Source organism: Schistocerca piceifrons, unplaced genomic scaffold (assembly GCF_021461385.2).
Source record: "Schistocerca piceifrons isolate TAMUIC-IGC-003096 unplaced genomic scaffold, iqSchPice1.1 HiC_scaffold_687, whole genome shotgun sequence".
In the NCBI taxonomy this organism is placed as follows: domain Eukaryota; kingdom Metazoa; phylum Arthropoda; class Insecta; order Orthoptera; family Acrididae; genus Schistocerca; species Schistocerca piceifrons.
Window position 1 is genome coordinate 195068 of NW_025728934.1, and position 25236 is coordinate 220303.

The 25236-nt window shown below is 53.9% G+C and overlaps 29 non-coding genes across 29 annotated transcripts; all 29 read left to right on the top strand.

Moving 5' to 3' along the window:
• Positions 1-552: 552 nt before the first annotated feature.
• On the top strand, positions 553-624 carry Trnah-gug. The gene has a single exon. It is a non-coding gene; the product is annotated as a tRNA-His (tRNA).
• A 750-nt stretch (positions 625-1374) lies between these two features.
• Positions 1375-1457, top strand: Trnal-uag. Its single transcript has one exon. It is a non-coding gene; the product is annotated as a tRNA-Leu (tRNA).
• A 449-nt stretch (positions 1458-1906) lies between these two features.
• Positions 1907-1978, top strand: Trnae-cuc. The gene has a single exon. It is a non-coding gene; the product is annotated as a tRNA-Glu (tRNA).
• Positions 1979-2364: 386 nt separating this feature from the next.
• On the top strand, positions 2365-2436 carry Trnah-gug. The gene has a single exon. It is a non-coding gene; the product is annotated as a tRNA-His (tRNA).
• A 2559-nt stretch (positions 2437-4995) lies between these two features.
• Trnal-uag lies at positions 4996-5077 on the top strand. The gene has a single exon. It is a non-coding gene; the product is annotated as a tRNA-Leu (tRNA).
• A 906-nt stretch (positions 5078-5983) lies between these two features.
• On the top strand, positions 5984-6055 carry Trnah-gug. The gene has a single exon. It is a non-coding gene; the product is annotated as a tRNA-His (tRNA).
• A 1741-nt stretch (positions 6056-7796) lies between these two features.
• Positions 7797-7869, top strand: Trnah-gug. The gene has a single exon. It is a non-coding gene; the product is annotated as a tRNA-His (tRNA).
• Positions 7870-8616: 747 nt separating this feature from the next.
• On the top strand, positions 8617-8698 carry Trnal-uag. The gene has a single exon. It is a non-coding gene; the product is annotated as a tRNA-Leu (tRNA).
• A 446-nt stretch (positions 8699-9144) lies between these two features.
• On the top strand, positions 9145-9216 carry Trnae-cuc. Its single transcript has one exon. It is a non-coding gene; the product is annotated as a tRNA-Glu (tRNA).
• Positions 9217-9604: 388 nt separating this feature from the next.
• On the top strand, positions 9605-9676 carry Trnah-gug. The gene has a single exon. It is a non-coding gene; the product is annotated as a tRNA-His (tRNA).
• A 754-nt stretch (positions 9677-10430) lies between these two features.
• Trnal-uag lies at positions 10431-10512 on the top strand. The gene has a single exon. It is a non-coding gene; the product is annotated as a tRNA-Leu (tRNA).
• A 446-nt stretch (positions 10513-10958) lies between these two features.
• Positions 10959-11030, top strand: Trnae-cuc. The gene has a single exon. It is a non-coding gene; the product is annotated as a tRNA-Glu (tRNA).
• A 386-nt stretch (positions 11031-11416) lies between these two features.
• On the top strand, positions 11417-11488 carry Trnah-gug. Its single transcript has one exon. It is a non-coding gene; the product is annotated as a tRNA-His (tRNA).
• Positions 11489-12237: 749 nt separating this feature from the next.
• Positions 12238-12319, top strand: Trnal-uag. The gene has a single exon. It is a non-coding gene; the product is annotated as a tRNA-Leu (tRNA).
• Positions 12320-13222: 903 nt separating this feature from the next.
• On the top strand, positions 13223-13294 carry Trnah-gug. Its single transcript has one exon. It is a non-coding gene; the product is annotated as a tRNA-His (tRNA).
• A 749-nt stretch (positions 13295-14043) lies between these two features.
• On the top strand, positions 14044-14125 carry Trnal-uag. Its single transcript has one exon. It is a non-coding gene; the product is annotated as a tRNA-Leu (tRNA).
• A 445-nt stretch (positions 14126-14570) lies between these two features.
• Trnae-cuc lies at positions 14571-14642 on the top strand. The gene has a single exon. It is a non-coding gene; the product is annotated as a tRNA-Glu (tRNA).
• A 387-nt stretch (positions 14643-15029) lies between these two features.
• Positions 15030-15101, top strand: Trnah-gug. Its single transcript has one exon. It is a non-coding gene; the product is annotated as a tRNA-His (tRNA).
• A 1739-nt stretch (positions 15102-16840) lies between these two features.
• Trnah-gug lies at positions 16841-16913 on the top strand. Its single transcript has one exon. It is a non-coding gene; the product is annotated as a tRNA-His (tRNA).
• Positions 16914-17666: 753 nt separating this feature from the next.
• On the top strand, positions 17667-17748 carry Trnal-uag. The gene has a single exon. It is a non-coding gene; the product is annotated as a tRNA-Leu (tRNA).
• Positions 17749-18194: 446 nt separating this feature from the next.
• On the top strand, positions 18195-18266 carry Trnae-cuc. Its single transcript has one exon. It is a non-coding gene; the product is annotated as a tRNA-Glu (tRNA).
• Positions 18267-18657: 391 nt separating this feature from the next.
• Trnah-gug lies at positions 18658-18729 on the top strand. Its single transcript has one exon. It is a non-coding gene; the product is annotated as a tRNA-His (tRNA).
• A 751-nt stretch (positions 18730-19480) lies between these two features.
• On the top strand, positions 19481-19562 carry Trnal-uag. Its single transcript has one exon. It is a non-coding gene; the product is annotated as a tRNA-Leu (tRNA).
• A 909-nt stretch (positions 19563-20471) lies between these two features.
• Trnah-gug lies at positions 20472-20543 on the top strand. The gene has a single exon. It is a non-coding gene; the product is annotated as a tRNA-His (tRNA).
• A 752-nt stretch (positions 20544-21295) lies between these two features.
• Trnal-uag lies at positions 21296-21377 on the top strand. The gene has a single exon. It is a non-coding gene; the product is annotated as a tRNA-Leu (tRNA).
• Positions 21378-22284: 907 nt separating this feature from the next.
• Positions 22285-22356, top strand: Trnah-gug. The gene has a single exon. It is a non-coding gene; the product is annotated as a tRNA-His (tRNA).
• A 1286-nt stretch (positions 22357-23642) lies between these two features.
• Positions 23643-23714, top strand: Trnae-cuc. Its single transcript has one exon. It is a non-coding gene; the product is annotated as a tRNA-Glu (tRNA).
• A 390-nt stretch (positions 23715-24104) lies between these two features.
• Trnah-gug lies at positions 24105-24176 on the top strand. The gene has a single exon. It is a non-coding gene; the product is annotated as a tRNA-His (tRNA).
• A 758-nt stretch (positions 24177-24934) lies between these two features.
• Positions 24935-25016, top strand: Trnal-uag. Its single transcript has one exon. It is a non-coding gene; the product is annotated as a tRNA-Leu (tRNA).
• Positions 25017-25236: the final 220 nt, after the last annotated feature.

Consider the following 25236-nt stretch of genomic DNA (forward strand, 5'->3'; position numbering starts at 1 on the left):
TCTATAACGCGAGAGAGTGGATTTTTTACAGTTGTCGTCAGTTAACCGTTGGCGGCTGCTGCGTTCGCTGGAAAGAGCACTTCCGTCGTTATCCGGTTTGGTCTAGTGGCTAGGATACCTGGCTCTCAACGAGGAGGCCCGGGTTCGATTCCCGGTAACGGACTTGCGCGTTTTTCTTGCTCCTCCTATGCGACTTGTCTCGACTTTGCTCGACTGACGCTACGCTGACGCGTGCAGAAAGCTACGTTAAGTATGACTCGCGGCAACACCTGACGGCGAGAGAGATGCGGCCGTCCTATCCACTTGTTATCGAGCCACATACCGGTACCTGTAGTCAAGAGGCTTGGAGGACTGCAAGACATTGCCACGGAGGTGAATGCAGCTAACCACTGTAGTTAGAGTCCCTGACAGCGCAGGCACGTTCATTTGCTCGTATACATGTGATGGAGACCGTGTCTGACACTGCTGTGGCGTACACCTTGGCCTAGGCTTTGCTGGGTATCGCCACTTGCATTGCAGCCAGCTGCCTTCGCGGGCGCCTCCGTGGCCATGGCCGTGATCGTCTAGTGGTTAGGACATTGCGTTGTGGCCGCAATAACCCAGGTTCGAATCCTGGTCACGGCAATTTTGAAAGTTTTGCCTTGCTGCCGTTTGCAATGGCGAGTACTCGAAATGACAGTACTCTCTTGATTTTTTCACTCGTGTTCCGCAGGCCGCAGTTAGCACTACCACTTCATCCCCAACACGTAATGTCGCCTCCCAGAGCGCAGACGTCCGCTGCTCTCTGTAGTCGAAAAGGCAGTCGTTTGAAGTGCGATGGATGAGCAGCCAGTCGCAGCAGAACAGGGAAGCTGTGGCGTGCACTGTTTCTACAAATGCTAGGAACACTGGCGCACCAAGCAGCGCATGTAGCGTGGCCGAGCGCTTTAAGGCGCTGGTTTAAGGCACCAGTCTCTCTCGTAGGCGCGGTTTCGAATCCCGTAGCTGCCGGGGGTTTTGATGTGATCGCGTTAACCTGCCGCTTTTCCTTCAAGTGTAACCTCCTGAGCTCACATATGTTTGATACATGGAGCATTCTAACTCCGTCTGACAGTTACAGCTACGATACTTTAGTGGTTAAGGAAAGCCCAGGTTCGAAACCTGGTCACGGCACGAAAACGTCTCTTGACGCTGTCTCCTTAACTGCGACAGCTACAGACAAGTGGCGTCGCTACCATACGGCGGGCACGGCTTTTTTCTTGCGTTGGATGGCCTAAAGAGACGCTTCAGGTGGAGAGCAGTGGAAATACATGGCACGGCGATTGCCAAGATACTTCCCATTTCGAAGTGATCTTTGTAGTACAAACGAAACGTTTTGCCGCTGCTGATCCAAACGGTAACGTGGCCGAGCGGTCCTAAGGCGCTGGTTTTAGGCACCAGTCTCTCCGGAGGCGTGGGTTCGAATCCCACCGTTGCCACTTTTTACGTCTCATTTTTGTGCCGTTGCGGTGTGTTCTCGTGGGGGTAGGACGCAGCTCTTGTGACGCGCGTGTTGTGTAGGTAGCGTGGCCGAGCGGTCTAAGGCGCTGGTTTCAGGCACCATTCTCTTCGGAGGCGTGGGTTCCAATCCCACAGCTGCCGAACGTGTAATGTTTTCCTGTGTCGAAGGCAGATGCACTCATTGCCCGCAAAGGAAACAACACAACAACGCGTGAGCGTCTGCTTGGTGAATTGTCCGTAGAACAGTGCGTGGTGCAACGACAGGATTTGTAGGCATCCTTTTGCTCTCATCATTGCTGGCGTTCGTCTCCACGAAATGCGTCCGGAGCACGCCGTTCTATAACGCGAGAGAGTGGATTTTTTACAGTTGTCGTCAGTTAACCGTTGGCGGCTGCTGCGTTCGCTGGAAAGAGCACTTCCGTCGTTATCCGGTTTGGTCTAGTGGCTAGGATACCTGGCTCTCAACGAGGAGGCCCGGGTTCGATTCCCGGTACCGGACTTGCGCGTTTTTCTTGCTCCTCCTATGCGACTTGTCTCGACTTTGCTCGACTGACGCTACGCTGACGCGTGCAGAAAGCTACGTTAAGTATGACTCGCGGCAACACCTGACGGCGAGAGAGATGCGGCGTCTATCCACTTGTTATCGAGCCACATACCGGTACCTGTAGTCAAGAGGCTTGGAGGACTGCAAGACATTGCCACGGAGGTGAATGCAGCTAACCACTGTAGTTAGAGTCCTGACAGCGCAGGCACGTTCATTTGCTCGTATACATGTGATGGAGACCGTGTCTGACACTGCTGTGGCGTACACCTTGGCCTAGGCTTTGCTGGGTATCGCCACTTGCATTGCAGCCAGCTGCCTTCGCGGGCGCCTCCGTGGCCATGGCCGTGATCGTCTAGTGGTTAGGACATTGCGTTGTGGCCGCAATAACCCAGGTTCGAATCCTGGTCACGGCAATTTTGAAAGTTTTGCCTTGCTGCCGTTGCAATGGCGAGTACTCGAAATGACAGTACTCTCTTGATTTTTTCACTCGTGTTCCGCAGGCCGCAGTTAGCACTACCACTTCATCCCCAACACGTAATGTCGCCTCCCAGAGCGCAGACGTCCGCTGCTCTCTGTAGTCGAAAAGGGCAGTCGTTTGAAGTGCGATGGATGAGCAGCCAGTCGCAGCAGAACAGGAAGCTGTGGCGTGCACTGTTTCTACAAATGCTAGGAACACTGGCGCACCAAGCAGCGCATGTAGCGTGGCCGAGCGCTTTAAGGCGCTGGTTTAAGGCACCAGTCTCTCTGTAGGCGCGGTTTCGAATCCGTAGCTGCCGGGGGTTTTGATGTGATCGCGTTAACCTGCCGCTTTTCCTTCAAGTGTAACCTCCTTGAGCTCACATATGTTTGATACATGGAGCATTCTAACTCCGTCTGACAGTTACAGCTACGATACTTTAGTGGTTAAGGAAAGCCCAGGTTCGAAACCTGGTCACGGCACGAAAACGTCTCTTGACGCTGTCTCCTTAACTGCGACAGCTACAGACAAGTGGCGTCGCTACCATACGGGCGGGCACGGCTTTTTCTTGCGTTGGATGGCCTAAAGAGACGCTTCCAGTGGGGAGAGCAGTGGAAATACATGGCACGGCGATTGCCAAGATACTTCCATTTCGAAGTGATCTTTGTAGTACAAACGAAACGTTTTGCCGCTGCTGATCCAACGGTAACGTGCCGAGCGTCTAAGGCGCTGGTTTTAGGCACCAGTCTCTCCGGAGGCGTGGGTTCGAATCCCACCGTTGCCACTTTTTACGTCTCATTTTTGTGCCGTTGCGGTGTGTTCTCGTGGGGTAGGACGCAGCTCTTGTGACGCGCGTGTTGTGTAGGTAGCGTGGCCGAGCGGTCTAAGGCGCTGGTTTCAGGCACCATTCTCTTCGGAGGCGTGGGTTCCAATCCCACAGCTGCCGAACGTGTAATGTTTCCTGTGTCGAAGGCAGATGCACTCATTGCCCGCAAAGGAAACAACACAACAACGCGTGAGCGTCTGCTTGGTGAATTGTCGTAGAACAGTGCGTGCAACGACAGGATTTGTAGGCACCTTTTGCTCTCATCATTGCTGGCGTTCGTCTCCACGAAATGCGTCCGGAGCACGCCGTTCTATAACGCGAGAGAGTGGATTTTTTACAGTTGTCGTCAGTTAACCGTTGGCGGCTGCTGCGTTCGCTGGGAAAGAGCACTTCCGTCGTTATCCGGTATTGGTTCTAGTGGCTAGGATACCTGGCTCTCAACAGAGGAGGCCCGGGGTTCGATTCCCGTTACCGGACTTGCGCGTTTTTCTTGCTCCTCCTATGCGACTTGTCTCGACTTTGCTCGACTGACGCTACGCTGACGCGTGCAGAAAAGCCTACGTTAAGTATGACTCGCGGCAACACCTGACGGCGAGAGAGATGCGGCGTCTATCCACTTGTTATCGAGCCACATACCGGTACCTGTAGTCAAGAGGCTTGGAGGACTGCAAGACATTGCCAAGGAGGTGAATGCAGCTAACCACTGTAGTTAGAGTCTGACAGCGCAGGCACGTTCATTTGCTCGTATACATGTGATGGAGACCGTGTCTGACACTGCTGTGGCGTACACCTTGGCCTAGGCTTTTGCTGGGTATCGCCACTTGCATTGCAGCCAGCTGCCTTCGCGGGCGCCTCCGTGGCCATGGCCGTGATCGTCTAGTGTTAGTGACATTGCGTTGTGGCCGCAATAACCCAGGTTCGAATCCTGGTCACGGCAATTTTGAAAGTTTTGCCTTGCCTGCCGTTGCAATGGCGAGTACTCGAAATGACCAGTACTCTCTTGATTTTTTCACTCGTGTTCCGCAGGCCGCAGTTAGCACTACCACTTCATCCCCAACACGTAATGTCGCCTCCAGAGCGCAGGACGTCCGCTGCTCTCTGTAGTCGAAAAGGGCAGTCGTTTGAAGTGCGATGGATGAGCAGCCAGTCGCAGCAGAACAGGAAGCTGTGGCGTGCACTGTTTCTACAAATGCTAGGAACACTGGCGCACCAAGCAGCGCATGTAGCGTGGCCGAGCGCTTTAAGGCGCTGGTTTAAGGCACCAGTCCTCTCGTGTAGGCCGCGGTTTCGAATCCCGTAGCTGCCGGGGGTTTTGATGTGATCGCGTTAACCTGCCGCTTTTCCTTCAAGTGTAACCTCCTTGAGCTCACATATGTTGATACATGGAGCATTCTAACTCCGTCTGACAGTTACAGCTACGATACTTTAGTGGTTAAGGAAAGCCCAGGTTCGAAACCTGGTCACGGCACGAAAACGTCTCTTGACGCTGTCTCCTTAACTGCGACAGCTACAGACAAGTGGCGTCGCTACCATACGGCGGGCACGGCTTTTTCTTGCGTTGGATGGCCTAAAGAGACGCTTCCAGTGGGGAGAGCAGTGGAAATACATGGCACGGCCGATTGCCAAGATACTTCCATTTCGAAGTGATCTTTGTAGTACAAACGAAACGTTTTGCGCTGCTGATCCAACGGTAACGTGGCCGAGCGGTCTAAGGCGCTGGTTTTAGGCACCAGTCTCTCCGGAGGCGTGGGTTCGAATCCCACCGTTGCCACTTTTTACGTCTCATTTTTGTGCCGTTGCGGTGTGTTCTCGTGGGGTAGGGACGCAGCTCTTGTGACGCGCGTGTTGTGTAGGTAGCGTGGCCGAGCGGTCTAAGGCGCTGGTTTCAGGCACCATTCTCTTCGGAGGCGTGGGTTCCAATCCCACAGCTGCCGAACGTGTAATGTTTCCTGTGTCGAAGGCAGATGCACTCATTGCCCGCAAAGGAAACAACACAACAACGCGTGAGCGTCTGCTTGGTGAATTGTCGTAGAACAGTGCGTGGTGCAACGACAGGATTTGTAGGCACCTTTTGCTCTCATCATTGCTGGCGTTCGTCTCCACGAAATGCGTCCGGAGCACGCCGTTCTATAACGCGAGAGAGTGGATTTTTTACAGTTGTCGTCAGTTAACCGTTGGCGGGCTGCTGCGTTCGCTGGAAAGAGCACTTCCGTCGTTATCCGGTTTGGTCTAGTGGCTAGGATACCTGGCTCTCAACGAGGAGGCCCGGGGTTCGATTCCCGGTACCGGACTTGCGCGTTTTTCTTGCTCCTCCTATGCGACTTGTCTCGACTTTGCTCGACTGACGCTACGCTGACGCGTGCAGAAAGCTACGTTAAGTATGACTCGCGGCAACACTGACGGCGAGAGAGATGCGGCGTCTATCCACTTGTAATCGAGCCACATACCGGTACCTGTAGTCAAGAGGCTTGGAGACTGCAAGACATTGCCAAGGAGGTGAATGCAGCTAACCACTGTAGTTAGAGTCCTGACAGCGCAGGCACGTTCATTTGCTTCGTATACATGTGATGGAGACCGTGTCTGACACTGCTGTGGCGTACACCTTGGCCCTAGGCTTTGCTGGGTATCGCCACTTGCATTGCAGCCAGCTGCCTTCGCGGGCGCCTCCGTGGCCATGGCCGTGATCGTCTAGTGGTTAGGACATTGCGTTGTGGCCGCAATAACCCAGGTTCGAATCCTGGTCACGGCAATTTTGAAAGTTTTGCCTTGCTGCCGTTGCAATGGCGAGTACTCGAAATGACAGTACTCTCTTGATTTTTTCACTCGTGTTCCGCAGGCCGCAGTTAGCACTACCACTTCATCCCCAACACGTAATGTCGCCTCCCAGAGCGCAGACGTCCGCTGCTCTCTGTAGTCGAAAAGGGCAGTCGTTTGAAGTGCGATGGATGAGCAGCCAGTCGCAGCAGAACAGGAAGCTGTGGCGTGCACTGTTTCTACAAATGCTAGGAACACTGGCGCACCAAGCAGCGCATGTAGCGTGGCCGAGCGCTTTAAGGCGCTGGTTTAAGGCACCAGTCTCTCTGTAGGCGCGGTTTCGAATCCCGTAGCTGCCGGGGGTTTTGATGTGATCGCGTTAACCTGCCGCTTTTCCTTCAAGGTAACCTCCTTGAGCTCACATATGTTTGATACATGGAGCCATTCTAACTCCGTCTGACAGTTACAGCTACGATACTTTAGTGGTTAAGGAAAGCCCAGGTTCGAAACCTGGTCACGGCCACGAAAACGTCTCTTGACGCTGTCTCCTTAACTGCGACAGCTACAGACAAGTGGCGTCGCTACCATACGGCGGGCACGGCTTTTTCTTGCGTTGGATGGCCTAAAGAGACGCTTCCAGTGGGAGAGCAGTGGAAATACATGGCACGGCGATTGCCAAGATACTTCCATTTCGAAGTGATCTTTGTAGTACAAAACGAAACGTTTTGCCGCTGCTGATCCAACGGTAACGTGGGCCGAGCGGTCTAAGGCGCTGGTTTTAGGCACCAGTCTCTCCGGAGGCGTGGGTTCGAATCCCACGTTGCCACTTTTTACGTCTCATTTTTTGTGCCGTTGCGGTGTGTTCTCGTGGGGTAGGACGCAGCTCTTGTGACGACGCGCGTGTTGTGTAGGGTAGCGTGGCCGAGCGGTCTAAGGCGCTGGTTTCAGGCACCATTCTCTTCGAGGCGTGGGTTCCAATCCCACAGCTGCCGAACGTGTAATGTTTCCTGTGTCGAAGGCAGATGCACTCATTGCCCGCAAAGGAAACAACACAACAACGCGTGAGCGTCTGCTTGGTGAATTGTCGTAGAACAGTGCGTGGTGCAACGACAGGATTTGTAGGCACCTTTTGCTCTCATCATTGCTGGCGTTCGTCTCACGAAATGCGTCCGGAGCACGCCGTTCTATAACGCGAGAGAGTGGATTTTTTACAGTTGTCGTCAGTTAACCGTTGGCGGCTGCTGCGTTCGCTGGAAAGAGCACTTCCGTCGTTATCCGGTTTGGTCTAGTGGCTAGGATACCTGGCTCTCAACGAGGAGGCCCGGGGTTCGATTCCCGGTACCGGACTTGCGCGTTTTTCTTGCTCCTCCTATGCGACTTGTCTCGACTTTGCTCGACTGACGCTACGCTGACGCGTGCAGAAAGCTACGTTAAGTATGACTCGCGGCAACACCTGACGGCGAGAGAGATGCGGCGTCTATCCACTTGTTATCGAGCCACATACGCGGTACCTGTAGTCAAGAGGCTTGGAGGACTGCAAGACATTGCCAAGGAGGTGAATGCAGCTAACCACTGTAGTTAGAGTCCTGACAGCGCAGGGCACGTTCATTTGCTCGTATACATGTGATGGAGACCGTGTCTGACACTGCTGTGGCGTACACCTTGGCCTAGGCTTTGCTGGGTATCGCCACTTGCATTGCAGCCAGCTGCCTTCGCGGGCGCCCTCCGTGGCCATGGCCGTGATCGTCTAGTGGTTAGGACATTGCGTTGTGGCCGCAATAACCCAGGTTTCGAATCCTGGTCACGGCAATTTTGAAAGTTTTGCCTTGCTGCCGTTGCAATGGCGAGTACTCGAAATGACAGTACTCTCTTGATTTTTTCACTCGTGTTCCGCAGGGCCGCAGTTAGCACTACCACTTCATCCCCAACACGTAATGTCGCCTCCCAGAGCGCAGACGTCCGCTGCTCTCTGTAGTCGAAAAGGGCAGTCGTTTGAAGTGCGATGGATGAGCAGCCAGTCGCAGCAGAACAGGAAGCTGTGGCGTGCACTGTTTCTACAAATGCTAGGAACACTGGCGCACCAAGCAGCGCATGTAGCGTGGCCGAGCGCTTTAAGGCGCTGGTTTAAGGCACCAGTCTCTCTGTAGGCGCGGTTTCGAATCCCGTAGCTGCCGGGGGTTTTGATGTGATCGCGTTAACCTGCCGCTTTTCCTTCAAGTGTAACCTCCTTGAGCTCACATATGTTTGATACATGGAGCATTCTAACTCCGTCTGACAGTTACAGCTACGATACTTTAGTGGTTAAGGAAAGCCCAGTTCGAAACCTGGTCACGGCACGAAAACGTCTCTTGACGCTGTCTCCTTAACTGCGACAGCTACAGACAAGTGGCGTCGCTACCATACGGCGGGCACGGCTTTTTCTTGCGTTGGATGGCCTAAAGAGACGCTTCCAGTGGGAGAGCAGTGGAAATACATGGCACGGCGATTGCCAAGATACTTCCATTTCGAAGTGATCTTTGTAGTACAAACGAAACGTTTTGCCGCTGCTGATCCAACGGTAACGTGGCCGAGCGGTCTAAGGCGCTGGTTTTAGGCACCAGTCTCTCCGGAGGCGTGGGTTCGAATCCCACCGTTGCCACTTTTTACGTCTCATTTTTGTGCCGTTGCGGTGTGTTCTCGTGGGGTAGGACGCAGCTCTTGTGACGCGCGTGTTGTTGTAGGTAGCGTGGCCGAGCGGTCTAAGGCGCTGGTTTCAGGCACCATTCTCTTCGGAGGCGTGGGTTCCAATCCCACAGCTGCCGAACGTGTAATGTTTCCTGTGTCGAAGGCAGATGCACTCATTGCCCGCAAAGGAAACAACACAACAACGCGTGAGCGTCTGCTTGGTGAATTGTCGTAGAACAGTGCGTGGTGCAACGACAGGATTTGTAGGCACCTTTTGCTCTCATCATTGCTGGCGTTCGTCTCCACGAAATGCGTCCGGAGCACGCCGTTCTATAACGCGAGAGAGTGGATTTTTTACAGTTGTCGTCAGTTAACCGTGGGCGGCTGCTGCGTTCGCTGGAAAGAGCACTTCCGTCGTTATCCGGTTTGGTCTAGTGGCTAGGATACCTGGCTCTCAACGAGGAGGCCCGGGTTCGATTCCCGGTACCGGACTTGCGCGTTTTTCTTGCTCCTCCTATGCGACTTGTCTCGACTTTGCTCGACTGACGCTACGCTGACGCGTGCAGAAAGCTACGTTAAGTATGACTCGCGGCAACACCTGACGGCGAGAGAGATGCGGCGTCTATCCACTTGTTTATCGAGCCACATACCCGGTACCTGTAGTCAAGAGGCTTGGAGGACTGCAAGACATTGCCACGGAGGTGAATGCAGCTAACCACTGTAGTTAGAGTCCTGACAGCGCAGGCACGTTCATTTGCTCGTATACATGTGATGGAGACCGTGTCTGACACTGCTGTGGCGTACACCTTGGCCTAGGCTTTGCTGGGTATCGCCACTTGCATTGCAGCCAGCTGCCTTCGCGGGCGCCTCCGTGGCCATGGCCGTGATCGTCTAGTGGTTAGGACATTGCGTTGTGGCCGCAATAACCCAGGTTCGAATCCTGGTCACGGCAATTTTGAAAGTTTTGCCTTGCTGCCGTTGCAATGGCGAGTACTCGAAATGACAGTACTCTCTTGATTTTTTCACTCGTGTTCCGCAGGCCGCAGTTAGCACTACCACTTCATCCCCAACACGTAATGTCGCCTCCCAGAGCGCAGACGTCCGCTGCTCTCTGTAGTCGAAAAGGGCAGTCGTTTGAAGTGCGATGGATGAGCAGCCAGTCGCAGCAGAACAGGAAGCTGTGGCGTGCACTGTTTCTACAAATGCTAGGAACACTGGCGCACCAAGCAGCGCATGTAGCGTGTGCCGAGCGCTTTAAGGCGCTGGTTTAAGGCACCAGTCTCTCTGTAGGCGCGGTTTCGAATCCCGTAGCTGCCGGGGGGTTTTGATGTGATCGCGTTAACCTGCCGCTTTTCCTTCAAGTGTAACCTCCTTGAGCTCACATATGTTTTGATACATGGAGCATTCTAACTCCGTCTGACAGTTACAGCTACGATACTTTAGTGGTTAAGGAAAGCCCAGGTTCGAAACCCTGGTCACGGCACGAAAACGTCTCTTGACGCTGTCTCCTTAACTGCGACAGCTACAGACAAGTGGCGTCGCTACCATACGGCGGGCACGGCTTTTTCTTGCGTTGGATGGCCTAAAGAGACGCTTCCAGTGGGAGAGAGCAGTGGAAATACATGGCACGGCGATTGCCAAGATACTTCCATTTCGAAGTGATCTTTGTAGTACAAACGAAACGTTTTTGCCGCTGCTGATCCAACGGTAACGTGGCCGAGCGGTCTAAGGCGCTGGTTTTAGGCACCAGTCTCTCCGGAGGCGTGGGTTCGAATCCCACCGTTGCCACTTTTTACGTCTCATTTTTGTGCCGTTGCGGTGTGTTCTCGTGGGGTAGGACGCAGCTCTTGTGACGCGCGTGTTGTGTAGGTAGCGTGGCCGAGCGGTCTAAGGCGCTGGTTTCAGGCACCATTCTCTTCGGAGGCGTGGGTTCCAATCCCACAGCTGCCGAACGTGTAATGTTTCCTGTGTCGAAGGCAGATGCACTCATTGCCCGCAAAGGAAACAACACAACAACGCGTGAGCGTCTGCTTGGTGAATTGTCGTAGAACAGTGCGTGGTGCAACGACAGGATTTGTAGGCACCTTTTTGCTCTCATCATTGCTGGCGTTCGTCTCCACGAAATGCGTCCGGAGCACGCCGTTCTATAACGCGAGAGAGTGGATTTTTTACAGTTGTCGTCAGTTAACCGTGGGCGGCTGCTGCGTTCGCTGGAAAGAGCACTTCCGTCGTTATCCGGTTTGGTCTAGTGGCTAGGATACCTGGCTCTCAACGAGGAGGCCCGGGTTCGATTCCCGGTACCGGACTTGCGCGTTTTTCTTGCTCCTCCTATGCGACTTGTCTCGACTTTGCTCGACTGACGCTACGCTGACGCGTGCAGAAAGCTACGTTAAGTATGACTCGCGGCAACACCTGACGGCGAGAGAGATGCGGCGTCTATCCACTTGTTATCGAGCCACATACCGGTACCTGTAGTCAAGAGGCTTGGAGGACTGCAAGACATTGCCACGGAGGTGAATGCAGCTAACCACTGTAGTTAGAGTCCTGACAGCGCAGGCACGTTCATTTGCTCGTATACATGTGATGGAGACCGTGTCTGACACTGCTGTGGCGTACACCTTGGCCTAGGCTTTGCTGGGTATCGCCACTTGCATTGCAGCCAGCTGCCTTCGCGGGCGCCTCCGTGGCCATGGCCGTGATCGTCTAGTGGTTAGGACATTGCGTTGTGGCCGCAATAACCCAGGTTCGAATCCTGGTCACGGCAATTTTGAAAGTTTTGCCTTGCTGCCGTTGCAATGGCGAGTACTCGAAATGACAGTACTCTCTTGATTTTTTCACTCGTGTTCCGCAGGCCGCAGTTAGCACTACCACTTCATCCCCAACACGTAATGTCGCCTCCCAGAGCGCAGACGTCCGCTGCTCTCTGTAGTCGAAAAGGGCAGTCGTTTGAAGTGCGATGGATGAGCAGCCAGTCGCAGCAGAACAGGAAGCTGTGGCGTGCACTGTTTCTACAAATGCTAGGAACACTGGCGCACCAAGCAGCGCATGTAGCGTGGCCGAGCGCTTTAAGGCGCTGGTTTAAGGCACCAGTCTCTCTGTAGGCGCGGTTTCGAATCCCGTAGCTGCCGGGGGTTTTGATGTGATCGCGTTAACCTGCCGCTTTTCCTTCAAGTGTAACCTCCTTGAGCTCACATATGTTTGATACATGGAGCATTCTAACTCCGTCTGACAGTTACAGCTACGATACTTTAGTGGTTAAGGAAAGCCCAGGTTCGAAACCTGGTCACGGCACGAAAACGTCTCTTGACGCTGTCTCCTTAACTGCGGACAGCTACAGACAAGTGGCGTCGCTACCATACGGCGGGCACGGCTTTTTCTTGCGTTGGATGGCCCTAAAGAGACGCTTCCAGTGGGAGAGCAGTGGAAATACATGGCACGGCGATTGCCAAGATACTTCCATTTCGAAGTGATCTTTGTAGTACAAACGAAACGTTTTGCCGCTGCTGATCCAACGGTAACGTGGCCGAGCGGTCTAAGGCGCTGGTTTTAGGCACCAGTCTCTCCGGAGGCGTGGGTTCGAATCCCACCGTTGCCACTTTTTACGTCTCATTTTTGTGCCGTTGCGGTGTGTTCTCGTGGGGTAGGACGCAGCTCTTGTGACGCGCGTGTTGTGTAGGTAGCGTGGCCGAGCGGTCTAAGGCGCTGGTTTCAGGCACCATTCTCTTCGGAGGCGTGGGTTCCAATCCCACAGCTGCCGAACGTGTAATGTTTCCTGTGTCGAAGGCAGATGCACTCATTGCCCGCAAAGGAAACAACACAACAACGCGTGAGCGTCTGCTTGGTGAATTGTCGTAGAACAGTGCGTGGTGCAACGACAGGATTTGTAGGCACCTTTTGCTCTCATCATTGCTGGCGTTCGTCTCCACGAAATGCGTCCGGAGCACGCCGTTCTATAACGCGAGAGAGTGGATTTTTTACAGTTGTCGTCAGTTAACCGTTGGCGGCTGCTGCGTTCGCTGGAAAGAGCACTTCCGTCGTTATCCGGTTTGGTCTAGTGGCTAGGATACCTGGCTCTCAACGAGGAGGCCGGGTTCGATTCCCGGTACCGGACTTGCGCGTTTTTCTTGCTCCTCCTATGCGACTTGTCTCGACTTTGCTCGACTGACGCTACGCTGACGCGTGCAGAAAGCTACGTTAAGTATGACTCGCGGCAACACCTGACGGCGAAGAGAGATGCGGCGTCTATCCACTTGTTATCGAGCCACATACCGGTACCTGTAGTCAAGAGGCTTGGAGGACTGCAAGACATTGCCACGGAGGTGAATGCAGCTAACCACTGTAGTTAGAGTCCTGACAGCGCAGGCACGTTCATTTGCTCGTATACATGTGATGGAGACCGTGTCTGACACTGCTGTGGCGTACACCTTGGCCTAGGCTTTGCTGGGTATCGCCACTTGCATTGCAGCCAGCTGCCTTCGCGGGCGCCTCCGTGGCCATGGCCGTGATCGTCTAGTGGTTAGGACATTGCGTTGTGGCCGCAATAACCCAGGTTCGAATCCTGGTCACGGCAATTTTGAAAGTTTTGCCTTGCTGCCGTTGCAATGGCGAGTACTCGAAATGACAGTACTCTCTTGATTTTTTCACTCGTGTTCCGCAGGCCGCAGTTAGCACTACCACTTCATCCCCAACACGTAATGTCGCCTCCCAGAGCGCAGACGTCCGCTGCTCTCTGTAGTCGAAAAGGGCAGTCGTTTGAAGTGCGATGGATGAGCAGCCAGTCGCAGCAGAACAGGAAGCTGTGGCGTGCACTGTTTCTACAAATGCTAGGAACACTGGCGCACCAAGCAGCGCATGTAAGCGTGGCCGAGCGCTTTTAAGGCGCTGGTTTAAGGCACCAGTCTCTCTGTAGGCGCGGTTTCGAATCCCGTAGCTGCCGGGGGTTTTGATGTGATCGCGTTAACCTGCCGCTTTTCCTTCAAGTGTAACCTCCTTGAGCTCACATATGTTTGATACATGGAGCATTCTAACTCCGTCTGACAGTTACAGCTACGATACTTTAGTGGTTAAGGAAAGCCCAGGTTCGAAACCTGGTCACGGCACGAAAACGTCTCTTGACGCTGTCTCCTTAACTGCGACAGCTACAGACAAGTGGCGTCGCTACCATACGGCGGGCACGGCTTTTTCTTGCGTTGGATGGCCTAAAGAGACGCTTCCAGTGGGAGAGCAGTGGAAATACATGGCACGGCGATTGCCAAGATACTTCCATTTCGAAGTGATCTTTGTAGTACAAACGAAACGTTTTGCCGCTGCTGATCCAACGGTAACGTGGCCGAGCGGTCTAAGGCGCTGGTTTTAGGCACCAGTCTCTCCGGAGGCGTGGGTTCGAATCCCACCGTTGCCACTTTTTACGTCTCATTTTTGTGCCGTTGCGGTGTGTTCTCGTGGGGTAGGACGCAGCTCTTGTGACGCGCGTGTTGTGTAGGTAGCGTGGCCGAGCGGTCTAAGGCGCTGGTTTCAGGCACCATTCTCTTCGGAGGCGTGGGTTCCAATCCCACAGCTGCCGAACGTGTAATGTTTCCTGTGTCGAAGGCAGATGCACTCATTGCCCGCAAAGGAAACAACACAACAACGCGTGAGCGTCTGCTTGGTGAATTGTCGTAGAACAGTGCGTGGTGCAACGACAGGATTTGTAGGCACCTTTTGCTCTCATCATTGCTGGCGTTCGTCTCCACGAAATGCGTCCGGAGCACGCCGTTCTATAACGCGAGAGAGTGGATTTTTTACAGTTGTCGTCAGTTAACCGTTGGCGGCTGCTGCGTTCGCTGGAAAGAGCACTTCCGTCGTTATCCGGTTTGGTCTAGTGGCTAGGATACCTGGCTCTCAACGAGGAGGCCCGGGTTCGATTCCCGGTACCGGACTTGCGCGTTTTTCTTGCTCCTCCTATGCGACTTGTCTCGACTTTGCTCGACTGACGCTACGCTGACGCGTGCAGAAAGCTACGTTAAGTATGACTCGCGGCAACACCTGACGGCGAGAGAGATGCGGCGTCTATCCACTTGTTATCGAGCCACATACCGGTACCTGTAGTCAAGAGGCTTGGAGGACTGCAAGACATTGCCACGGAGGTGAATGCAGCTAACCACTGTAGTTAGAGTCCTGACAGCGCAGGCACGTTCATTTGCTCGTATACATGTGATGGAGACCGTGTCTGACACTGCTGTGGCGTTACACCTTGGCCTAGGCTTTGCTGGGTATCGCCACTTGCATTGCAGCCAGCTGCCTTCGCGGGCGCCTCCGTGGCCATGGCCGTGATCGTCTAGTGGTTAGGACATTGCGTTGTGGCCGCAATAACCCAGGTTCGAATCCTGGTCACGGCAATTTTGAAAGTTTTGCCTTGCTGCCGTTGCAATGGCGAGTACTCGAAATGACAGTACTCTCTTGATTTTTTCACTCGTGTTCCGCAGGCCGCAGTTAGCACTACCACTTCATCCCCAACACGTAATGTCGCCTCCCAGAGCGCAGACGTCCGCTGCTCTCTGTAGTCGAAAAGGGCAGTCGTTTGAAGTGCGATGGATGAGCAGCCAGTCGCAGCAGAACAGGAAGCTGTGGCGTGCACTGTTTCTACAAATGCTAGGAACACTGGCGCACCAAGCAGCGCATGTAGCGTGGCCGAGCGCTTTAAGGCGCTGGTTTAAGGCACCAGTCTCTCTGTAGGCGCGGTTTCGAATCCCGTAGCTGCCGGGGGTTTTGATGTGATCGCGTTAACCTGCCGCTTTTCCTTCAAGTGTAACCTCCTTGAGCTCACATATGTTTGATACATGGAGCATTCTAACTCCGTCTGACAGTTACAGCTACGATACTTTAGTGGTTAAGGAAAGCCCAGGTTCGAAACCTGGTCACGGCACGAAAACGTCTCTTGACGCTGTCTCCTTAACTGCGACAGCTACAGACAAGTGGCGTCGCTACCATACGGCGGGCACGGCTTTTTCTTGCGTTGGATGGCCTAAAGAGACGCTTCCAGTGGGAGAGCAGTGGAAATACATGGCACGGCGATTGCCAAGATACTTCCATTTCGAAGTGATCTTTGTAGTACAAACGAAACGTTTTGCCGCTGCTGATCCAACGGTAACGTGGCCCGAGCGGTCTAAGGGCGCTGGTTTTAGGCACCAGTCTCTCCGGAGGCGTGGGTTCGAATACCCACCGTTGACACTTTTTACGTCTCATTTTTGTGCCGTTGCGGTGTGTTCTCGTGGGGTAGGACGCAGCTCTTGTGACGCGCGTGTTGTGTAGGTAGCGTGGCCGAGCGGTCTAAGGCGCTGGTTTTCAGGCACCATTCTCTTCGGAGGCGTGGGTTCCAATCCCACAGCTGCCGAACGTGTAATGTTTCCTGTGTCGAAGGCAGATGCACTCATTGCCCGCAAAGGAAACCAACACAACAACGCGTGAGCGTCTGCTTGGTGAATTGTCGTAGAACAGTGCGTGGTGCAACGACAGGATTTGTAGGCACCTTTTGCTCTCATCATTGCTGGCGTTCGTCTCCACGAAATGCGTCCGGAGCACGCCGTTCTATAACGCGAGAGAGTGGATTTTTTACAGTTGTCGTCAGTTAACCGTTGGCGGCTGCTGCGTTCGCTGGAAAGAGCACTTCCGTCGTTATCCGGTTTGGTCTAGTGGCTAGGATACCTGGCTCTCAACGAGGAGGCCCGGGTTCGATTCCCGGTACCCGGACTTGCGCGTTTTTCTTGCTCCTCCTATGCGACTTGTCTCGACTTTGCTCGACTGACGCTACGCTGACGCGTGCAGAAAGCTACGTTAAGTATGACTCGCGGCAACACCTGACGGCGAGAGAGATGCGGCGTCTATCCACTTGTTATCGAGCCACATACGGTACCTGTAGTCAAGAGGCTTGGAGGACTGCAAGGGACATTGCCACGGAGGTGAATGCAGCTAACCACTGTAGTTAGAGTCCTGACAGCGCAGGCACGTTCATTTGCTCGTATACATGTGATGGAGACCGTGTCTGACACTGCTGTGGCGTACACCTTGGCCTAGGCTTTGCTGGGTATCGCCACTTGCATTGCAGCCAGCTGCCTTCGCGGGCGCCTCCGTGGCCATGGCCGTGATCGTCTAGTGGTTATGGACATTGCGTTGTGGCCGCAATAACCCAGGTTCGAATCCTGGTCACGGCAATTTTGAAAGTTTTGCCTTGCTGCCGTTGCAATGGCGAGTACCTCGAAATGACAGTACTCTCTTGATTTTTTCACTCGTGTTCCGCAGGCCGCAGTTAGCACTACCACTTCATCCCCCAACACGTAATGTCCGCCTCCCAGAGCGCAGACGTCCGCTGCTCTCTGTAGTCGAAAAGGGCAGTCGTTTGAAGTGCGATGGATGAGCAGCCAGTCGCAGCAGAACAGGAAGCTGTGGCGTGCACTGTTTCTACAAAATGCTAGGAACACTGGCGCACCAAGCAGCGCATGTAGCGTGGGCCGAGCGCTTTAAGGCGCTGGTTTAAGGCACCAGTCTCTCTGTAGGCGCGGTTTCGAATCCGTAGCTGCCGGGGGTTTTGATGTGATCGCGTTAACCTGCCGCTTTTCCTTCAAGTGTAACCTCCTTGAGCTCACATATGTTTGATACATGGAGCATTCTAACTCCGTCTGACAGTTACAGCTACGATACTTTAGTGGTTAAGGGAAAGCCCAGGTTCGAAACCTGGTCACGGCACGAAAACGTCTCTTGACGCTGTCTCCTTAACTGCGACAGCTACAGACAAGTGGCGTCGCTACCATACGGCGGGCACGGCTTTTTCTTGCGTTGGATGGCCCTAAAGAGACGCTTCCAGTGGGAGAGCAGTGGAAATACATGGCACGGCGATTGCCAAGATACTTCCATTTCGAAGTGATCTTTGTAGTACAAACGAAACGTTTTGCCGCTGCTGATCCAACGGTAACGTGGCCGAGCGGTCTAAGGCGCTGGTTTTAGGCACCAGTCTCTCCGGAGGCGTGGGTTCGAATCCCACCGTTGCCACTTTTTACGTCTCATTTTTGTGCCGTTGCGGTGTGTTCTCGTGGGGTAGGACGCAGCTCTTGTGACGCGCGTGTTGTGTAGGTAGCGTGGCCGAGCGGTCTAAGGCGCTGGTTTCAGGCACCATTCTCTTCGGAGGCGTGGGTTCCAATCCCACAGCTGCCGAACGTGTAATGTTTCCTGTGTCGAAGGCAGATGCACTCATTGCCCGCAAAGGAAACAACACAACAAACGCGTGAGCGTCTGCTTGGTGAATTGTCGTAGAACAGTGCGTGGTGCAACGACAGGATTTGTAGGCACCTTTTGCTCTCATCATTGCTGGCGTTCGTCTCCACGAAATGCGTCCGGAGCACGCCGTTCTATAACGCGAGAGAGTGGATTTTTTACAGTTGTCGTCAGTTAACCGTTGGCGGCTGCTGCGTTCGCTGGAAAGAGCACTTCCGTCGTTATCCGGTTTGGTCTAGTGGCTAGGATACCTGGCTCTCAACGAGGAGGCCCGGGTTCGATTCCCGGTACCGGACTTGCGCGTTTTTCTTGCTCCTCCTATGCGACTTGTCTCGACTTTGCTCGACTTGACGCTACGCTGACGCGTGCAGAAAGCTACGTTAAGTATGACTCGCGGCAACACCTGACGGCGAGAGAGATGCGGCGTCTATCCACTTGTTAACGAGCCACATACCGGTACCTGTAGTCCAAGAGGCTTGGAGGACTGCAAAGACATTTGCCACGGAGGTGAATGCAGCTAACCACTGTAGTTAGAGTCCTGACAGCGCAGGCACGTTCATTTGCTCGTATACATGTGATGGAGACCGTGTCTGACACTGCTGTGGCGTACACCTTGGCCTAGGCTTTGCTGGGTAATCGCCACTTGCATTGCAGCCAGCTGCCTTCGCGGGCGCCTCCGTGGCCATGGCCGTGATCGTCTAGTGGTTAGGACATTGCGTTGTGGCCGCAATAACCCAGGTTCGAATCCTGGTCACGGCAATTTTGAAAGTTTTGCCTTGCTGCCGTTGCAATGGCGAGTACTCGAAATGACAGTACTCTCTTGATTTTTTCACTCGTGTTCCGCAGGCCGCAGTTAGCACTACCACTTCATCCCCAACACGTAATGTCGCCTCCCAGAGCGCAGACGTCCGCTGCTCTCTGTAGTCGAAAAGGGCAGTCGTTTGAAGTGCGATGGATGAGCAGCCAGTCGCAGCAGAACAGGGAAGCTGTGGCGTGCACTGTTTCTACAAATGCTAGGAACACTGGCGCACCAAGCAGCGCATGTAGCGTGGCCGAGCGCTTTAAGGCGCTGGTTTAAGGCACCAGTCTCTCTGTAGGCGCGGTTTTCGAATCCCGTAGCTGCCGGGGGTTTTGATGTGATCGCGTTAACCTGCCGCTTTTCCTTCAAGTGTAACCTCCTTGAGCTCACATATGTTTGATACATGGAGCATTCTAACTCCGTCTGACAGTTACAGCTACGATACTTTAGTGGTTAAGGAAAGCCCAGGTTCGAAACCTGGTCACGGCACGAAAACGTCTCTTGACGCTGTCTCCTTAACTGCGGACAGCTACAGACAAGTGGCGTCGCTACCATACGGCGGGCACGGCTTTTTCTTGCGTTGGATGGCCTAAAGAGACGCTTCCAGTGGAGAGCAGTGGAAATACATGGCACGGCGATTGCCAAGATACTTCCATTTCGAAGTGATCTTTTGTAGTACAAACGAAACGTTTTGCCGCCTGCTGATCCAACGGTAACGTGGCCGAGCGGTCTAAGGCGCTGGTTTTAGGCACCAGTCTCTCCGGAGGCGTGGGTTCGAATCCCACCCTTGCCACTTTTTACGTCTCATTTTTTGTGCCGTTGCGGTGTGTTCTCGTGGGGTAGGGACGCAGCTCTTGTGACGCGCGTGTTGTGTAGGTAGCGTGGCCGAGCGGTCCTAAGGCGCTGGTTTCAGGCACCATTCTCTTCGGAGGCGTGGGTTCCAATCCCACAGCTGCCGAACGTGTAATGTTTCCTGTGTCGAAGGCAGATGCACTCATTGCCCGCAAAGGAAACAACACAACAACGCGTGAGCGTCTGCTTGGTGAATTGTCGTAGAACAGTGCGTGGTGCAACGACAGGATTTGTAGGCACCTTTTGCTCTCATCATTGCTGGCGTTCGTCTCCACGAAAATGCGTCCCGGAGCACGCCGTTCTATAACGCGAGAGAGTGGATTTTTTACAGTTGTCGTCAGTTAACCGTGGGCGGCTGCTGCGTTCGCTGGAAAGAGCACTTCCGTCGTTATCCGGTTTGGTCTAGTGGCTAGGATACCTGGCTCTCAACGAGGAGGCCCGGGTTCGATTCCCCGGTACCGGACTTGCGCGTTTTTCTTGCTCCTCCTATGCGACTTGTCTCGACTTTGCTCGACTGACGCTACGCTGACGCGTGCAGAAAGCTACGTAAGTATGACTCGCGGCAACACCTGACGGCGAGAGAGATGCGGCGTCTATCCACTTGTTATCGAGCCACATAACCGGTACCTGTAGTCAAGAGGCTTGGAGGACTGCAAGACATTGCCACGGAGGTGAATGCAGCTAACCACTGTAGTTAGAGTCCTGACAGCGCAGGCACGTTCATTTGCTCGTATACATGTGATGGAGACCGTGTCTGACACTGCTGTGGCGTACACCTTGGCCTAGGCTTTGCTGGGTATCGACACTTGCATTGCAGCCAGCTGCCTTCGCGGGCGCCTCCGTGGCCATGGCCGTGATCGTCTAGTGGTTAGGGACATTGCGTTGTGGCCGCAATACCCAGGTTCGAATCCTGGTCACGGCAATTTTGAAAGTTTTGCCTTGCTGCCGTTGCAATGGCGAGTACTCGAAATGACAGTACTCTCTTGATTTTTTCACTCGTGTTCCGGCAGGCCGCAGTTAGCACTACCACTTCATCCCCAACACGTAATGTCGCCTCCCAGAGCGCAGACGTCCGCTGCTCTCTGTAGTCGAAAAGGGCAGTCGTTTGAAGTGCGATGGGATGAGCAGCCAGTCGCAGCAGAAACAGGAAGCTGTGGCGTGCACTGTTTCTACAAATGCTAGGAACACTGGCGCACCAAGCAGCGCATGTAGCGTGGCCGAGCGCTTTAAGGCGCTGGTTTAAGGGCACCAGTCTCTCTGTAGGCGCGGTTTCGAATCCGTAGCTGCCGGGGGTTTTGATGTGATCGCGTTAACCTGCCGCTTTTCCTTCAAGTGTAACCTCCTTGAGCTCACATATGTTTGATACATGGAGCATTCTAACTCCGTCTGACAGTTACAGCTACGATACTTTAGTGGTTAAGGAAAGCCCAGGTTCGAAACCTGGTCACGGCACGAAAACGTCTCTTGACGCTGTCTCCTTAACTGCGACAGCTACAGGACAAGTGGCGTCGCTACCATACGGCGGGCACGGCTTTTTCTTGCGTTGGATGGCCTAAAGAGACGCTTCCAGTGGGAGAGCAGTGGAAATACATGGCACGGCGATTGCCAAGATACTTCCATTTCGAAGTGATCTTTGTAGTACAAACGAAACGTTTTGCCGCTGGCTGATCCAACGGTAACGTGGCCGAGCGGTCTAAGGCGCTGGTTTTAGGCACCAGTCTCTCCGGAGGCGTGGGTTCGAATCCCACCCTTGCCACTTTTACGTCTCATTTTTGTGCCGTTGCGGTGTGTTCTCGTGGGGTAGGACGCAGCTCTTGTGACGCGCGTGTTGTGTAGTAGCGTGGCCGAGCGGTCTAAGGCGCTGGTTTCAGGCACCATTCTCTTCGGAGGGCGTGGGTTCCAATCCCACAGCTGCCGAACGTGTAATGTTTCCTGTGTCGAAGGCAGATGCACTCATTGCCCGCAAAGGAAAACAACACAACAACGCGTGAGCGTCTGCTTGGTGAATTGTCGTAGAACAGTGCGTGGTGCAACGACAGGATTTGTAGGCACCTTTTTGCTCTCATCATTGCTGGCGTTCGTCTCCACGAAATGCGTCCGGAGCACGCCGTTCTATAACGCGAGAGAGTGGATTTTTTTACAGTTGTCGTCAGTTAACCGTGGGCGGCTGCTGCGTTCGCTGGAAAGAGCACTTCCGTCGTTATCCGGTTTTGGTCTAGTGGCTAGGATACCTGGCTCTCAACGAGGACGGCCCGGGTTCGATTCCCGGTACCGGACTTGCGCGTTTTTCTTGCTCCTCCTATGCGACTTGTCTCGACTTTGCTCGACTGACGCTACGCTGACGCGTGCAGAAAGCTACGTTAAGTATGACTCGCGGCAACACCTGACGGCGAGAGAGATGCGGCGTCTATCCACTTGTTATCGAGCCACATACCGGTACCTGTAGTCAAGAGGCTTGGAGGACTGCAAGACATTGCCACGGAGGTGAATGCAGCTAACCACTGTAGTTAGAGTCCTGACAGCGCAGGCACGTTCATTTGCTCGTATACATGTGATGGAGACCGTGTCTGACACTGCTGTGGCGTACACCTTGGCCTAGGCTTTGCTGGGTATCGCCACTTGCATTGCAGCCAGCTGCCTTCGCGGGCGCCTCCGTGGCCATGGCCGTGATCGTCTAGTGGTTAGGACATTGCGTTGTGGCCGCAATAACCCAGGTTCGAATCCTGGTCACGGCAATTTTGAAAGTTTTGCCTTGCTGCCGTTGCAATGGCGAGTACTCGAAATGACAGTACTCTCTTGATTTTTTCACTCGTGTTCCGCAGGCCGCAGTTAGCACTACCACTTCATCCCCAACACGTAATGTCGCCTCCCAGAGCGCAGACGTCCGCTGCTCTCTGTAGTCGAAAAGGGCAGTCGTTTGAAGTGCGATGGATGAGCAGCCAGTCGCAGCAGAACAGGAAGCTGTGGCGTGCACTGTTTCTACAAATGCTAGGAACACTGGCGGCACCAAGCAGCGCATGTAGCGTGGCCGAGCGCTTTAAGGCGCTGGTTTAAGGCACCAGTCTCTCTGTAGGCGCGGTTTCGAATCCCGTAGCTGCCGGGGGTTTTGATGTGATCGCGTTAACCTGCCGCTTTTCCTTCAAGTGTAACCTCCTTGAGCTCACATATGTTTGATACATGGAGCATTCTAACTCCGTCTGACAGTTACAGCTACGATACTTTAGTGGTTAAGGAAAGCCCAGGTTCGAAACCTGGTCCACGGCACGAAAACGTCTCTTGACGCTGTCTCCTTAACTGCGACAGCTACAGACAAGTGGCGTCGCTACCATACGGCGGGCACGGCTTTTTCTTGCGTTGGATGGCCTAAAGAGACGCTTCCAGTGGGAGAGCAGTGAAATACATGGCACGGCGATTGCCAAGATACTTCCATTTCGAAGTGATCTTTGTAGTACAAACGAAACGTTTTGCCGCTGCTGATCCCAACGGTAACGTGGCCGAGCGGTCTAAGGGCGCTGGTTTTAGGCACCAGTCTCTCCGGAGGCGTGGGTTCGAATCCCACCCTTTGCCACTTTTTACGTCTCATTTTTGTGCCGTTGCGGTGTGTTCTCGTGGGGTAGGACGCCAGCTCTTGTGACGCGCGTGTTGTGTAGGTAGCGTGGCCGAGCGGTCTAAGGCGCTGGTTTCAGGCACCATTCTCTTCGGAGGCGTGGGGTTCCCAATCCCACAGCTGCCGAACGTGTAATGTTTCCTGTGTCGAAGGCAGATGCACTCATTGCCCGCAAAGGAAACAACACAACAACGCGTGAGCGTCTGCTTGGTGAATTGTCGGTAGAACAGTGCGTGGTTGCAACGACAGGATTTGTAGGCACCTTTTGCTCTCATCATTGCTGGCGTTCGTCTCCACGAAAATGCGTCCGGAGGCACGCCGTTCTATAACGCGAGAGAGTGGATTTTTTTACAGTTGTCGTCAGTTAACCGTGGGCGGCTGCTGCGTTCGCTGGAAAGAGCACTTCCGTCGTTATCCGGTTTGGTCTAGTGGCTAGGATACCTGGCTCTCAACGAGGAGGCCCGGGTTCGATTCCCGGTACCGGACTTGCGCGTTTTTCTTGCTCCCTTCCTATGCGACTTGTCTCGACTTTTGCTCGACTGACGCTACGCTGACGCGTGCAGAAAGCTACGTTAAGTATGACTCGCGGCAACACCTGACGGCGAGAGAGATGCGGCGTCTATCCACTTGTTATCGAGCCACATACCGGTACCTGTAGTCAAGAGGCTTGGAGGACTGCAAGACATTGCCACGGAGGTGAATGCAGCTAACCCACTGTAGTTAGAGTCCTGACAGCGCAGGCACGTTCATTTGCTCGTATACATGTGATGGAGACCGTGTCTGACACTGCTGTGGCGTACACCTTGGCCTAGGCTTTGCTGGGTATCGCCACTTGCATTGCAGCCAGCTGCCTTCGCGGGCGCCTCCGTGGCCATGGCCGTGATCGTCTAGTGGTTAGGACATTGCGTTGTGGCCGCAATAACCCAGGTTCGAATCCTGGTCACGGCAATTTTGAAAAGTTTTTGCCTTGCTGCCGTTGCAATGGCGAGTACTCGAAATGACAGTACTCTCTTGATTTTTTTCACTCGTGTTCCGCAAGGCCGCAGTTAGCACTACCACTTCATCCCCAACACGTAATGTCGCCTCCAGAGCGCAGACGTCCGCTGCTCTCTGTAGTCGAAAAGGGCAGTCGTTTGAAGTGCGATGGATGAGCAGCCAGTCGCAGCAGAACAGGAAGGCTGTGGCGTGCACTGTTTCTACAAATGCTAGGAACACTGGCGCACCAAGCAGCGCATGTAGCGTGGCCGAGCGCTTTAAGGCGCTGGTTTAAGGCACCAGTCTCTCTGTAGGCCGCGGTTTCCGAATCCCGTAGCTGCCGGGGGTTTTGATGTGATCGCGTTTAACCTGCCGCTTTTCCTTCAAGTGTAACCTCCTTTGAGCTCACATATGTTTGATACATGGAGCATTCTAACTCCGTCTGACAGTTACAGCTACGATACTTTAGTGGTTAAGGAAAGCCCAGGTTCGAAACCATGGTCACGGCACGAAAACGTCTCTTGACGCTGTCTCCTTAACTGCGACAGCTACAGACAAGTGGCGTCGCTACCATACGGCGGGGCACGGCTTTTTCTTGCGTTGGATGGCCTAAAGAGACGCTTCCAGTGGGAGAGCAGTGGAAATACATGGCACGGCGATTGCCAAGATACTTCCATTTCGAAGTGATCTTTGTAGTACAAACGAAACGTTTTGCCGCTGCTGGTCCAAACGGTAACGTGGCCGAGCGGTCTAAGGCGCTGGTTTTAGGCACCAGTCTCTCCGGAGGCGTGGGTTCGAATCCCACCGTTGCCACTTTTTACGTCTCATTTTTGTGCCGTTGGCGGTGTGTTCTCGTGGGGTAGGACGCAGCTCCTTGTGACGCGCGTGTTGTGTAGGTAGCGTGGCCGAGCGGTCTAAGGCGCTGGTTTCAGGCACCATTCTCTTCGGAGGCGTGGGTTCCAATCCACAGCTGCCGAACGTGTAATGTTTCCTGTGTCGAAGGCAGATGCACTCATTGCCCGCAAAGGAACAA